Below are 15,011 nucleotides of genomic sequence, written 5' to 3'. Positions count from 1 at the left end.
CACCCTTCAGCGTTCAAGTGCCAGAGCACGACTCCGGAAACTTCGGTTAGATCCGCATCGACGCAGCTCTGCTGCGAACACTTCCGTTTGTTTTATACAGGATACTTTACATCTACATTTTTTCTTCTTCTTCCTCCTCCTCCTATTCATTTCCTTCATTTCCTCCTCTTCTTCTCCTTCTCATCCTTCATCATCTTCTTCTTCTTCGTCATCTTAGACACCTTCCACGTCTATCCTCCAGCCCCGTCAAGCTGGCTTTTATGTATGATATGTCCTGTATCTTGGCCGAACATTAAAGTTGTTCGACAGAATATGTCTCAAGGACACGTAGACCTTCTATCATCTCACAAAGAGGACATATTGGTGACATAAAGTCATACTCATTTTCCTTTCCTCCTGGAATCCTGGAATCACTTTTCTGGTGATTCAACATTGAATTGAATTGAATTGAACAGGTTTTATTAGAAATCATGTCTGGCAGCCAAAGGCTGAATTGCACATGTTTTACAATCATAGTTATAAAAATAGACAGATTATTTCGGTGCTCTGTACAAACAATGATACAAGGACATGACATAAAAAAGAACAAATATTACAGTGGTCACATGTGGTAAATCACAAGAAGTGATCAATCTATGAGGGTACCAGCCCAATCAATTCTGAAATTGCTTTTACAAAAACGAGAAGAAAAAAGGAGATAAAAAATATCCTGTCAACATGGCAACACTGCTCAACACTGAATAAAAAAATCATTACTATTACAACTGATGATAAAATCAGTGAGGGTACCAGCCCATCAATACTCAGATTACTTTTTCAAAAAGAAAAGAAAAACGAAAAAAGAAGAAATGAGGAAAAGGGAAAAATTCACTGTCAACATATCATTACACAACTAATCATTAAAAAATTTCCATCACTATTTCATCTACATATATTGATTTTGATTTTAAAAAAGATCACACCTACACATCACATTAATCACGTGTGCCAAATTTCAATAAAATAAACATTTCTTTCTTTTCTTTTAAACAATTATTATCATCATGACAGCTCATCCTTCAACATAAATAAAACATATCTTTTAGGCCTACATATCAAAAAACAACATCCATCAGAAAAAAAGAAACTATATCTCATATCAAAATCTGAAATGAAAAAGAGATCAACTCAATCCACACTCATTGTTTTTCTTTATAACAAAACAATATCCGAAATTAAAAAAAAAAGCGAAATCTACCCGTCTCTGCTATAACAATCATAAAAATTATGGCTCAAAAACTGATAAGATCAGTTAAATTCTCACTATTACTTCATATGTACCAAATATCCGGTCATTTACTCAAATCCGCAATATATTTTTCTATTACAAATAATACCATATCAAAAACAACACGGGCAAATAGACTGATGAACATACAGCCGGAAAACATCATACTTGAAATGCTACTTATACAAATGCATAAGAACTTCTAATCTTTATTATTCAGTAGATTAATGAAATATGGAATTGCACTGTCCTGAAACCGTTTTGTTTTACATTTGTATTGCTGGTACCTTGTGTTCGAACGCAATGTGTATTGATGCCCTTGGTGTTTAGCAGGTAGCCAGTGGGATACGAACGGGGTACATTTATGTTGCCCTTGGACGTATACAACCATGACGAATGTGTTCGTGCTCTGTCATATGTTTATTTTTATACAAAAGCAGTTTACTCTATCCATATCAGCTTTTATTTCCTTCTCTCGGGGGGCCCCTATACGATCCATCTACATCCATCCTCGTTCAGCTAATGCGTTTGATGGTGGCCTCCTCGATCTTTCCCAAATCGCTTTTCAAAACTTCTTTGGGTAGTTTGGATGAAAATAAGGAACAACTTGTTGTGTGTTGTGTTTTTAAGAAAGAAGAGAGAGAAAAAAAAAATGGGACCCTATACAACAAATAATTTGCCCCAGACAATACTGACATAAATCAAACATAATAATTTTTAAAGGTATCAAACAAGAATAATAGCTATACCATATGATGTCTCCACGAGGGAGCTCATATTGGAAGTCTCCGCAAGGGAGCTCATAAAGTCTCCACGAGGGAGCTCAAAATAACTTGTTTGTCTGTTTGTTTTCTTTGCAGAAAGGATATTCACCCGTTCCTTACGGGAACATGGTGGCCTGCGTATTATGTCTATGGGGATTTCAGAATTCAGTAGGGAACAGGTTAAGATGTAGGCCTAAATAAAGCGACGGAAGAGTGATCCAGTAGAAATTAGAGCTTGTAGAGGTGGATCACTCGGTAAACAATATGCCAATACTGTATAACATATTGATCCAAAATGTATCTATGTTGAATAAAAGCGTTCGTTAATAGCTGTTATATGAAAGCAAGCATTAAAAAACAGTACTTTTCTTTTGTCCATCCCAGATCTACATATTGAAGAGTTTGACCCGTGCCATCGAGAAATTGTATTGCATGCGGCAGCACAGATGGTTGAGGGTTTTTTTTTTTTTACTTTTTGGTTGAGTCAGTTCTTCACATCATCACATCAACGTGGGTTAAGAATAGGCAATTACTCGTAGAAAGAAGTTGGGTGGTTCCAGTGCAGCTTGGAGTACCTCTTTCATAAAGCAGGGGGAAAACATTTCCCTTAACATAATTAATATGTCAGTAACAGGTGAAAGGATTAGTAATGTGCGCTTTTCATTAAAGATATCATTTTGTCGAAGTCTCTCTTTATTTTTTTCCTTTATCCTACAGCGACGTCACAATCACAATTTAGTAGTCTTCCTATCCAGCGATGTCGGTACCGAAACTTTAAAAATTCATATCTATTGAACGGATTGTTCATTTTTTTTTAACTCCATTGATTAGTCCTACTGATATATTTCTGCATTCACTCAATCCACACAAATATACATCTCCGTTTCATTTCCCTTGAAATTAACTCTGAATTTGCCAAATGATGTCACAGTGTTTCACAGAAATGGAACCATCATTACAAAGAATACTTGTGTTTGCAGCTTCAATTCAAATCAATCACGTTAGTAATCAAACACGTTGTCTGTTGTGAATCTATGTAACACTCAAGGTCCTCTTGAAGCATGGGGATAGCTGCTGAACTCTTTTCTCTTATTTTTCTCTTTTTTCTGCTCTCAATCCAGTCCACCATACGGACATTAGAAATGGGTAACCTATATGTTTATTTGTCGTCTCATCGGCATGGCGTGTATCCGGACAAAAGAAAAATATGATATCAATACGTGTATGTCTGTGTCATGGTATATGTGCATGTGAGACAGAAAGTGTGAGTGTGTGTGTGTGTGTGTGTACGGGTCTAATTCACACCCGCTAGAACGTGTCCGCCACAAACACGCACATGATACGCACGACACCGTTCACATATTCACCAGATACCCCCCCCCATACCCCCTCCCCCGGGGGAATTTTGGCTGAATCCTAACATACCGTTTGTTCTGTGTTGACGAACTACATGTATAATGGATTTTTTTTTTGGATAAAAGGTATCTTCACATTATCGCATGTTACAGGAAGTTATAGTGTGGATATACAGGCATTTGCAATTGCTATATTTTCAATTCGGCGAACGCAGAGAATTGCTATGGACACATTGATGTCGACTCATTGACATACCTCTGTTGGATAGACGTGGCGGCAGTTTAGTAGTGTGCATTTTCTCCCACAGTTACACGGTGTCCTCAGTAACCGTTCAGTTGATTTTGGGGGACGCGTGCCAGATTAAATTGTTTTACAATATGTATCATATACGGTTACATGTGACCATCAAAACATACCCTTAGCATATATATATAGGCCCTCTGTATACATTTGGAATCACGGTGACGTTGATATCATTGAATTAAAAAAAAATGATTACGGAATCCAGATATTATTATCCACTGTAATAAGTGTGTGTTATTTTGCGTAACAGGCAGACCAGACAAACCAATAAACAAACCTCCTTTGTGGAGGTATCATAGCATAATATGGCTGCATGCGTTTGCGATTTGTGAAATTGATTTCAACATTGTTATTGTGCATGCAAAGTGCACCGAATTCTTTGAAAAAAAGAAGAAGTTTGTTTGCTTTGATGAAACTGGAAATCAAATTCAAAGAAATCGACATCTTTGAAACTCATTAAGATACACTGCCATGATCATTTCCTTGAAGGTATACCTAGGGACTATTAACCGGTGTTTTTCGAACCTAACTTTCAACTGGAAACGTTATGACGTATCAGATGATCTTAAGTGAATATCTGCAAAAAAAAAAAAAAGTCATAAGGTAGCACTACCAGGCAAAATACCCATCATCAGAGGAAAAGTAGAAAAACAGAGAAGGCGGTGTAGGTGTCTGTGATGTTCCGCACGAGGATACGATGCACATACTTTTTTTTTTTAATGTGATGTCTTAACTCTATGTTTAAAATAAACACACAAACACACAAAAATACACACATACACATACAGGCAAGTACAAACATTTAATCACTGATGATCTTTTTGTTCGTCCTGTTGTACGGGAGACACAAATAAAAGCGAAAAATACGACAAATGCACAATAATTGTTGTTATACGAACACAGCACACAATAATCGATGTGAATAATTCATTAGTGAAAAGATGGAAAAAAGAGAACATTTTGAATTTATCACGATCTTGTGCTCCAAAGTAGAAACGATTTAACGTCCTAGAAATGTTTTTTAGGAAAAAGGTGGACGATTTCATGATAGTTTGCCTACAAACGTTCGAGTGATTTGTGCCCCCCCCCCCAAAAAAAAAAAAATGAACAAATGAATGAATAAACATAAGTTCTTATGTGTCTTTCGTTAATTTCATAAACATGAGCATACTGATAGTGGCGATTTTTTTTTTTTTTACAAATCTTTAACATTCATAGTTAAGTTGTCATTTAGCAACTTAGGCACGTGACATTCACATACCACTTGATATGCAGGTCCAAAGTTGTGTGGTCTTCATTTAATCCTACTACACCTTTTTCTGTTCAATGAAAAGAGGAGTGTTGTGTGTACGTGCGTAATGCTATGTTCTGTTTGCACTGTCCGATCAGGTAACCATCTGTCGGGGTCAGTCTTACATCTGATAATGTAACAACATACAGAGCGTACCATATTTACACCTGACCTTGTCGTCATCATATTTTTGGGTGGTCGCGGCCCAAAGCGATCTACAATTCCCTGAAAAGAAAAATATCTACCCAAACGGATGATAGGATAACGAGTATTAAATCCCCTCGACTCTCACCCTCACATCACTCTCTAATTTTACTCCCTAGAAACATGCCTGTAGATTCTGCAGTCGTTGTATCTCACCAAAAAAGGGTAAAAGAAATACGTTTTTGCAAAGTCATATCCAGCAAGGGGGATGTTTCATTTTTCGCTTAACTTGTGTAAAACTAACACAATTCTTTGTTACGGCAAAGCATATTAGTTTTTACAGAATAATATGATTGAAATTTGATGTCACATTTTCGTCCCCTCATTCGTATGTCTTTAAATTCGTGTATAAAAAAAAATAAATAAGTTTTGAATCGAAATTGAATTACAGTCTTCCGGGGACTTGATAACTATTTGATTATACCGATTTAGAAACGATCGTGGTCTATGAACTTATAACGAGGACTGATTTTACAGCCCTTTGGGGTTTATCATCTTTCTTTTTGTTTTCATGTCGCATGTGACGGAGTGGATTCTTCGTACAATTAATCATTACTGACCCATTCCCAACATACCCTCTTAATTTTGTTCAAACAGGTTTTCAAACAATGAAAAATATGTAATACATTAACCTTATTACCGTCGATTGAGCAAGCAAGTGTAGGCTTTAATTTCCTCACTTTTATACACGCTATGTAGAGAGTTTCTCCTCAGTCACTAATCATCAGTGAAATCGGGACATCTCAACAGATTTGTCATACCCTTTCTGATTTGGACTGCAAATCAGTGATAAATATTCGGGGCATCATTTCATGAATTATTCCGACCTCCCCAGGGTTTAGCTACCATAGGTAAGCGTACATTTTAAAACGTATTAATCAGCAAGAATCAAAGTGGCAGTGGCCTTCGAGCATAATTCATGTATAGTGTTAAAGAGATGGTATAGTTTGGGGTTTGATTGGGCTTCAGGTTTCCAACTTTTTGTGAGATAATGAATTAAAAAACAACTCTTATAATATACGAAACAACATACCAGTCGAAGAGGAAAGCTTATGATGAAAATTGGTTTTAAAATGGCTGAGATATCAAAAAAACAAAGAGGTCCTAATCAAGGGTGGAACCCACCTTTTGTTAGGACAATTTTTTTCTAGGACTATTTTGTTTTACTTTTTTTTTAATTTCAGCTATTTCAAAAACCAATTGCCATCAAATGAAACTGGAATTCCTTCTAGAATTATAATAATGATTTTTGATATTTCATAAGTGGTTTCTAATCATCTCTCAAAAAATTAGAATCTGAATCCCACCTTCAACTAAAACTATACCATCCTTCCTCTAACAAAATGTACATGGACGGACTCACCACGGGACTCTGGGTATCGAATGAGCGAAACGACTGACGAACAGACAGAGATACGAGGGACAGACGTACACACATGCACACTACAGCACTACACACGTCACGCTTGTTTTCGCGGATTTTAAACACACATGTAAAAAACATTTCGGGGGCGGGGGTTTCCCTGACAATCACACTCACTTTTCGTCGTTGGTAAACACACACGAGCATTATTATAAGGCAAAACTTAGAGTCTAACACACACAGTGAAATCACGCTGTTTGGAGTGGGCTGCTTGGGTTGACGTTTTGCAAGGTGAACAGTCATGGCAGTATATGGATACATCAATAATCGCCACTTTAGATGGATGTGAGTGTTCATACATTCATTTCTAATGCTCTTCCGTTTTTGGAAGGAGAAACAGAATGAATTTCTGTTTACCACGCACGAACACATTATTACTGTAAGAGATAAATAAAAAATTTATGATACGTCCGTCTCTCCCTACAAGAATGCAGAAAATCACGTTGAATACATTGAACATTAAATACTTTTCAGACGTCAAACAACAATTTTTTTTTTCTGATTACAATATCTTCACATCACAGAAATTGAGTAACTCCTGTTCTCACTTATTGATCACAACTATACCCAATACATCATATATCATATACACTCAGCAAAAAAAGAAAGTAAACACTTTTTCAAGTTCATCTTTCTCCTAGACTATTGATTGGCTATTAATGGTGTTTTATATGCCATGTTAAAGGTTATTTAATTGGCTATCAACCGAGCGGGTCAATTAAAAGGGAAACTTTACGCATGAGTGAACACATTCGTTTTTCTCTTCCAAGGCACAAAAGTAAAAATTGCAAAAATGGACAGGTTGTCATTCAAGCGTGTATGCTCTTCCATATAACAATGAGAACAAAAGACAAATTCAACACAATAAAATTGCAAATTGATTCACAAAAAATAACCTATGACCTCCATAATGTCTCTGAACCCCTTTAAGATAAAGAAAGACAAGAAATAATGGAGGAAATTGAAGAATCTTCAGTCAAAGCCATAGTCAAAAGACATAAGGGAAAAAGTAATTGAAACAAAAGAGGTTAAATTTGAAACGTTATTCATATTTAAGAAAATTTGAAATAATATTTGGTTCTTGAATTTGTCTCATGCATTCTTAAATTCCTTAATTAAAAGGTAAAATGAAGAAATCCTGTCGATTTTATCACCTTTACGGCTTACGGTCCTGTCGATTTTATCACCTTTATAGAATATAAAGAGAAACTAGGGAACGGAAACTTATTTCTGCTATTTCATTCATGTCTCTCATTGCGTTAAAATTGGTCTTTTGTTCTTATTGCTATCTTGGAGGGTACTTGCAAATGAATTTCAATATGTCAATTTTTGCCATTTTTACTTTTCTGCCTTGGAGGACAAAACCAAAGGTGTTCACTCATGCGTAAAGTTGCCCCCTTTATAACCCTACCAGGTTGATAGCCAATGAAAAAAATCTTTAATATGGTATATGACACAATGATTTTCATGAAAATCTTCTATGAAAAGTTTTAGCTGGAAAACATGTTTACTTTCTTTTTTTGCTGAGTGTATTACACATAATGATATAGATAGATAGGTAGATAGATAGATAAATAGATCGATCGATCGATAGATAGATAGATATATAGGTAGGTAGATAGATAGACAAATTGCATAGATATATAAATATATGCACATTAGGGGTATGGCGCGTACTTTAAGTTACCATCTCTCTGTTAATGTGATCCAAGGAGGTATCCATAACCTCCTTGGTGTTACATACTGTATCTTTGGCGGGACTTAGAGTTCCTATGATGTTGACTACTGAATGGATAAAATCCTTGCCACCTATCAGTCTGACTAAATAATGAGGGCATATATAATATCTCCCAGTGTACTCTTAAACACGCACTACTTTAGGTCTTAATGTGTCGAACGTGCCGGTGCGAGTGATCTCCACATTAAAACGACGTCTTTTGGTGGTTCTGTTTGGCGCGTAAATAGGTCAGGGAGAGAAAATAGTGTTGGAGTTACGCCATTACTGCCCGGGGCGTGTCATAACGCAAGTCAGTCATGCGCCCAAGCCACAACTGACAGACCCATTTGGGATACCAACATTAACCCTATAAAGCCCAAGCTATTTTGACCCCTTCCAGGCCCAAGGGGGGGGGGGGGGGGGCACATTGTGCCCCCCCTATATAACTTCTTTATTATATGGTGTATGACCGTCATATTTGGCACATGGGTAGAGCAACTCATATTCTACATGACCCGACATTTGAAATTTCCCAAGGTCATCCACTGAGGGCGCTATTTACCAAAATATAAAGAAATACATAAGAAATATGCTAAAATCATGTTTTTTCTTTGTATTTCTTTATCCCCAGTATATATGTTTTTATTTTATATCAATCATTTTCATATTTACCATAAAGGAAAAGCAAGTCAACCTTCACAATTTGTAATGGTTGAAATTGCTCAAGGTCAACATGTGGGGGCGCTATTCATTACAATAAAAAGAAATATATGAAACCTATGATGTATTGCTTGAAATGGGTACATATATTGGTATCACATTTCATATTTCCAAAATATTGAAATTTTGAGTTTGCAGATTGATGATATGATAAACAAATGATATTACAGGCGAATCTTGTGTGAAAATAACCCAAAATAAAAGGGTAGTGTTTGAAAAATGCTGTGTTTTCGATTATTTCTATTATATCTATTGTTTGATGCCTATGTCGTGGAAAAATAAAGGAAATAATAAGAAGAGCATTTCAGGGTAATTCATAACCATTATTACTTCACATTTTGGTCCTTCAGCAAATTACAGCCAAGAAAACCCCCATTTCATCCATTATTATACAGTTAACTGAAATTGGAACAGAAAATCACGCAAAATCTGACGAACATGGTTGTCAGTTTACGGTTGCCATGGCAACCAGCAATATTGAACATGGCTAAATTATATATCAAAATGTTTGCAATAAGATTCTAGGAAAAGTCACCAAATTTGGTTGAAATCGAGTAAAGGGTGTGGGAGTGGCAAACAAAAATATGGTAGGGGGGCACAATGTGCCCCCCCCCCCCCCCTTGGGCTTTATAGGGTTAAACAACCTGTCATTTTGTACACGGGGAGAGCATTTGTTTCGGCCAAGCAATACAGCACTTTTATATCCGGCATGTGTACGAAACTAAGAAGAAACATGAATTGCACAATACACACACTTTTCCAGTGATATGAAAGATAAATCATTCGCCAACAGCACAGTGGGGCCTACAAAGATTTCTATTTCCATAAAGCGCATCAGATTGTTGTTTTTTTTTTTTCTTTTTCTGTATACAATTAAAAAACAGTGGCTAAAACTCATGGAACGTATTAAAGAGGAAGATATAATAATTATACCGATAGGGAAAATGTACGCGTGAATATTCATGTTTTTATTCCGGCATGCATATAATTATAATGTTCATCATTATTTTAGTGTATGTCTATATTTGTTTTTTTTTTTTCACATTCTATTTTATGTAGGAACTATCGATGCAGGTCCTACGGAGACAGTACTGAAACATTGGCAGTCCTGATGAACTAGATATATCACACACGTACTATAATGTATCATGTATTCATTTTTTTGTTAGATTACATAAAGTATAATTGAAGCGAACTGCAAAATGTATATGCTAAGGGAAAAAATGTACAAATCGAGGAATAAGTAAATATCTCATTGCCTTAAATTACTCTATGATGAAATAAATGGATAAATCATTCAGTACACTGCAAAAAGTCCGGTGTTAAATATGAAACACCGAGCTGGTATTAAATTTCCGGTGCTCATTCATGGTGTTAGATTAACACCTCCTGGTGTCATTTCAAAATTTAAAATTGTTTATTGAATAGTTTCTTAGTTATTGCACTTCTTGTTAATTTTGAACTTCAACAAGACGATAAAGAATTTTCCGATAAAGTACTCGATTTTTGAAAAAAAAAATGTGTTAAAACATTTACACCACAGTAATACCAGTTGGTGTGGTCCCCTATTGAAGCTGGACGGGTGTTATACCATTGAAATTAACACCACCAATATCAAATCAACACCATGCGGTGTCATTATTGAATTAACTCTAGCGCAGTGTCAAAAATATCACCAGCCACAGTGTCAAATTAACACCACGAAGTGCCAGGCGAACACTTTTTAACACCGTCACAATACATTTTCAACACCTGTGGGTGTGGTCCTCTATTGAAGTTTGATCGGTGTTAGATTTAACACCCATGGTGTTAAATCTAACACCGATGTTTTTACAGTGTAGCGACATGTCATGTTAACGGAGCTCTTTCAATCCACTTCTCCTTTTCGCAAACGAATGTTTTCAGCGCTTCAATACTGGCCATTGAGTCTGTGGATTTTGATGCTAGTACACATAATCTAAACGTATGGTGCATAAATCACTGTATCCATCACGAGATAAAACTCGGGTTTTTTCTTTTCTTTTTTAAGTCCTGAGCAGACACAAGGCTAAGTGCTTTCACGCGTGCAGTGAGTTTTCAGCAAAGCAAGTCACAGTATGTAAAGGGACCTTGGAAGTGATACGTTGTATCTCTATTTTGTTTTTTAGGGGGTGGGGTAGAGGGAATTTCGTCAATCTTTCATTATACTCTCTCTCATGGAGTTACCACGAGGTTTAATCAAATATGACGTGTAACCTTGTCCTTCTCATTTATTCTTCATTTCGATAGGAGTCAGAATTCAATTTCATTGCAATAATGGATACTGAGTGTTCCCTGGGGTACGATCCTATATGTTTTCTTGCATGCGAGATCTGGCCATTTTAATCGTGTTACTAAAGTTGGCCTTGTTTTTGTGACTTTTTTTATCCTGGTTCAGGCTGCTCTCACGCGCTGGATGTTGTTATTTTTTGGTTACATGAACGCTCCAATGATTCAACCTTGTAGGGGCACTTGTAACTAATGTCTTGTTGAGAACGAACCAATGTTATTTCATTTTCAGTTTGTTTCTTTGATACAGCGTATCGTTATTGTTTTTTTTTATCTTGACGTTTAGACTTGTTCATCGTCTGCTTGCATTTCTCCTGTCGTAGTGTTTGCTTTGTTTTGTTCTGTTTTTTGTTCTTGTTTGCTGCATGTTTTTCTCCTTCGATGTTTTGATACCGATGGAGTGTTCGTTGTCAGTTGACTTTTGAATAGCTTGTTGGTTTGTTTGTTTGTGTACCAGTGTGTGTTTATATTGCATCATATCATTAGGACTATATTATGAATTCTCTTATTGTGCACTGTCCTGAAATCAGCAAGGTTTGGCGATCAAGACACTCATACACCTCTCAAGATCACTCTTAAAGAAGAATGAAACCAGATAATTATGTCGTCAGTATGTCAATTGAGAGGAAATGCAGCAATGTAAATAGAACACATCGGCGAAGTTAGAGGAAATCGGACGATCCGTTGACAAGAATGGATCTTTAAAGTTTCTGTGCTGCCATCGCATGATGAGAAGAATACCGCAGTTTGTGACGTCATGCATGGACAACGATATTACTCAAATAGAAAGAAAATCCAACCTATTTTCACTTTTCTAGCATAATGAAAAAGCACTTGACTTAGCTCTTTTCATAAAGCAGGGGCTATAATATTACCCTTAACTTGTGTCACTAACAAGTTGAGGGAGTGAGTACTTTTCATACAAAATGAAAGTTTGAGGACTTCTATTCTTGGGTTTTGTTCCCCTCTGAACCACTTCCTCTCAGAACCTAGTCTGGCTTCCAGACCATCTGGCTATACTGCTTTGCTTCCCAGAATTTTAACGCCCTCTATAAACGACCAAAATGGTTATTGTGGCTGCCGAAGGCGCATTTTATGGAAGGGACCACAGGTTGACAAATGGTCTGGAAACCAGACTACTCAGAACGAATTGGATTCTCTGCGAAGTTAATGTGGATTTCAGACGATAGCATAAAAGGGCTAACATTATACATGATAGGGAGATGGAGATCAAGCTCAGAATCCTAATTGCTTTTAAGAACAGCTTAGGATTCGGGAAGATCAACTTCGATTAGCGTAAAAGGGTGAAGACTTGTTACCAACGACGAAACAATGGGCGGAAACATTAAAATCTCATACATTTAATGTGGTACGGATACATGTGGCAAAGCTTTTGAAATAAAGCCGATATAGCCGATGTACGTGCCGATTTTGGCGTGGATATATATATATATATATATATATATATATATATATATATTATATATATATATATATATATATATATATATGTGCGCGCGCGCGCGCGCGTGTTTGTGTGTATGAGGTTGTGTGATACGAAGAGTGAAAGGCGGGTTATGATGAGCCTGTATGCCTATTTGAGTCTCTTCAAATCGAGACAGATCCCTGAAACGCTGAATCACAATATACGAGAAAGTAGGCCCCTACTTGTAACGCAAAACAGCAGGTGCGTTTTATCACTAATATGCTGAACATGGAAAACTCGTTAAATGTAATGCTATTAGCTATATTGTCGAACACAATAAAATTGTGCTAATTAGACATCTTCTACAAAGAAATAGAGCGAGTGAATTGGTTTACCCCTTTCATTTATCCAGGCACATGACGCACAGGCATGTGCAAAGACACAGACATACACACACACACACACACACACACACACACTAACACACACACTAACACGTCCACACACACATATTAACTATATACGTTATTTTATCACTGTTCAACCTCTTGAAGAAATGCTTTGAGCTCATTCACCTTGGAACATCTACAAAATGTGAATGGATTATTCCAGCTCTTGCGTACCAGTGCTCAAAGAGTGGCATTTCTGCCTCTTGTTGAAGTGGGCACACACATTCCTTTGTCCTGTAAGAACCTATCAGATGTCATATCAGTTCCGTTCAGACGGTGATCCTTAACTTAACCTCGATTTTGTTACGAAATCGACCGGGCGACACTTGGTGCCCCATAGACCTTTGCTCGATGTTAGTATCCTCGAGGTTAAGGCAGTATTGGTTAGTTAATATTGGTAAGTTAGCTGCTCCTGTAGCTTTTCTTGCATATCGCAGAGCAAAAAAACAAAAAAAAACAAAAAAAACAAAGCTATATTTTGGGTTTGTCACGAGGAGGAAGTCAAGTCTCTGTGGCTTTTAATACTCAGTTTCATATACGGCACTGGCTTTACTGTCTGGAGGGATGTGCAAAACGATTTGTGGTTACATCTCTACCGGACTTGCGTGTCAGTCCATGTACGTGATCTTGATAATCATAATAGGTATATTATATGCTTTCCGGTTCCAAGAACAAACGACGGGTTGCGGATGTTTGTAGGGAAAAAAAAGAATCCTACAATGTCTCCAGAAAATGGCCCCAAAAGGTTCGATAATGACTTCACATGAATTTCTTACGAAAAAGTCGTATATCTTTGGAAATTAACCATTGCTGGTGCTAGCTGATGACATCGCAATGATTAATGACTGTCAAAACGAATGTGATGAAGGTGTCTAAAATGCAAATAGTCACAGAATCATGCCAACGACCTTACGACTACGAGCTTGAATATAAGTGATTATGATTAGCTGCGCAGGGGGCATGTGAAGTTATTAAAAGTCACGATTTTTTGGAGCGCTCTCTTCTTTCATTTTATTCGTGTTATTTTTCTTTTTATTAGCCAAAATGTGTGTGAGGGAGGATGGGGGGGGGGGTGAAGTCCCCTCCACCCTCCACCCCCCACCCTCACCCGTCCTGTTCCGCGGCCCCTGACAATCGTGACTAATCATAATCAATAACTACTACTAAACGAGATATTGTCGTGTGAAGATAACATGAAGACAACTGAACACGGAAGCATGTGAGGGCGACAAGTTTTCGTGTCTCTCCTATCTCGCTGTAGAAATCTACCTCGCTTGGGAATGTGATATATGGAGTTCACTGCAACAGCGATTGATTGAGTCAACCATTCATGTACCACTTGGGTTGAGAGCAATAACCAGCTCTGCACAAGCTACGCAGTGTATAATGGCGTCATGCCTGCAGGAAGGCCTCAAGGAATGTTACGACATCTAGCTAGCTTTCGAAAATATTACATTCTTTCTATCTCTTCTCCCTCTGTTTCTCTGTCTCTCTTCTCTATCTATCTATTTATTTATTTATCTATCTATCTATTTACCTATCTATCTATCTATCTATCTATCTATCTATCTATCTAATATTAAAAGAGAGAGAGAAGAAATAAATGCGCAACAAAGAAAGCAAGAGATAATGATAATTCAAAAGCCTGAAAGCCCGTACTAAGGCTAGTGGCTTGTAATAATTTTGTCAGGCGTGAGCTCCTTGATTGCCCAATTAATACCCGGCTTCCTAAAGGCATGCTTCTCGAATGTCCTGTGAAGTGCCTCCTGTCAACTCCGAGACTA

General features: G+C 37.1%; 1 protein-coding gene across 1 annotated transcript in view; it reads right to left on the bottom strand.

Moving 5' to 3' along the window:
- LOC139734643 (soluble guanylate cyclase gcy-31-like) overlaps positions 1 to 15,011 on the bottom strand; it is a 212,028-nt gene that overhangs the window by 93,509 nt on the left and 103,508 nt on the right. The gene's annotated exons all lie outside the window — the stretch shown is intronic.

The sequence above is a fragment of the Diadema antillarum genome, unplaced genomic scaffold, assembly GCF_040938485.1.
Source record: "Diadema antillarum isolate AM-2024a unplaced genomic scaffold, OU_Dant_1.0 seq00000536_RagTag, whole genome shotgun sequence".
Lineage (NCBI taxonomy): Eukaryota > Metazoa > Echinodermata > Echinoidea > Diadematoida > Diadematidae > Diadema > Diadema antillarum.
The sequence above is the reverse complement of the archived record's forward strand: the minus strand, read 5'-3'. Positions and strand labels throughout refer to the sequence as shown.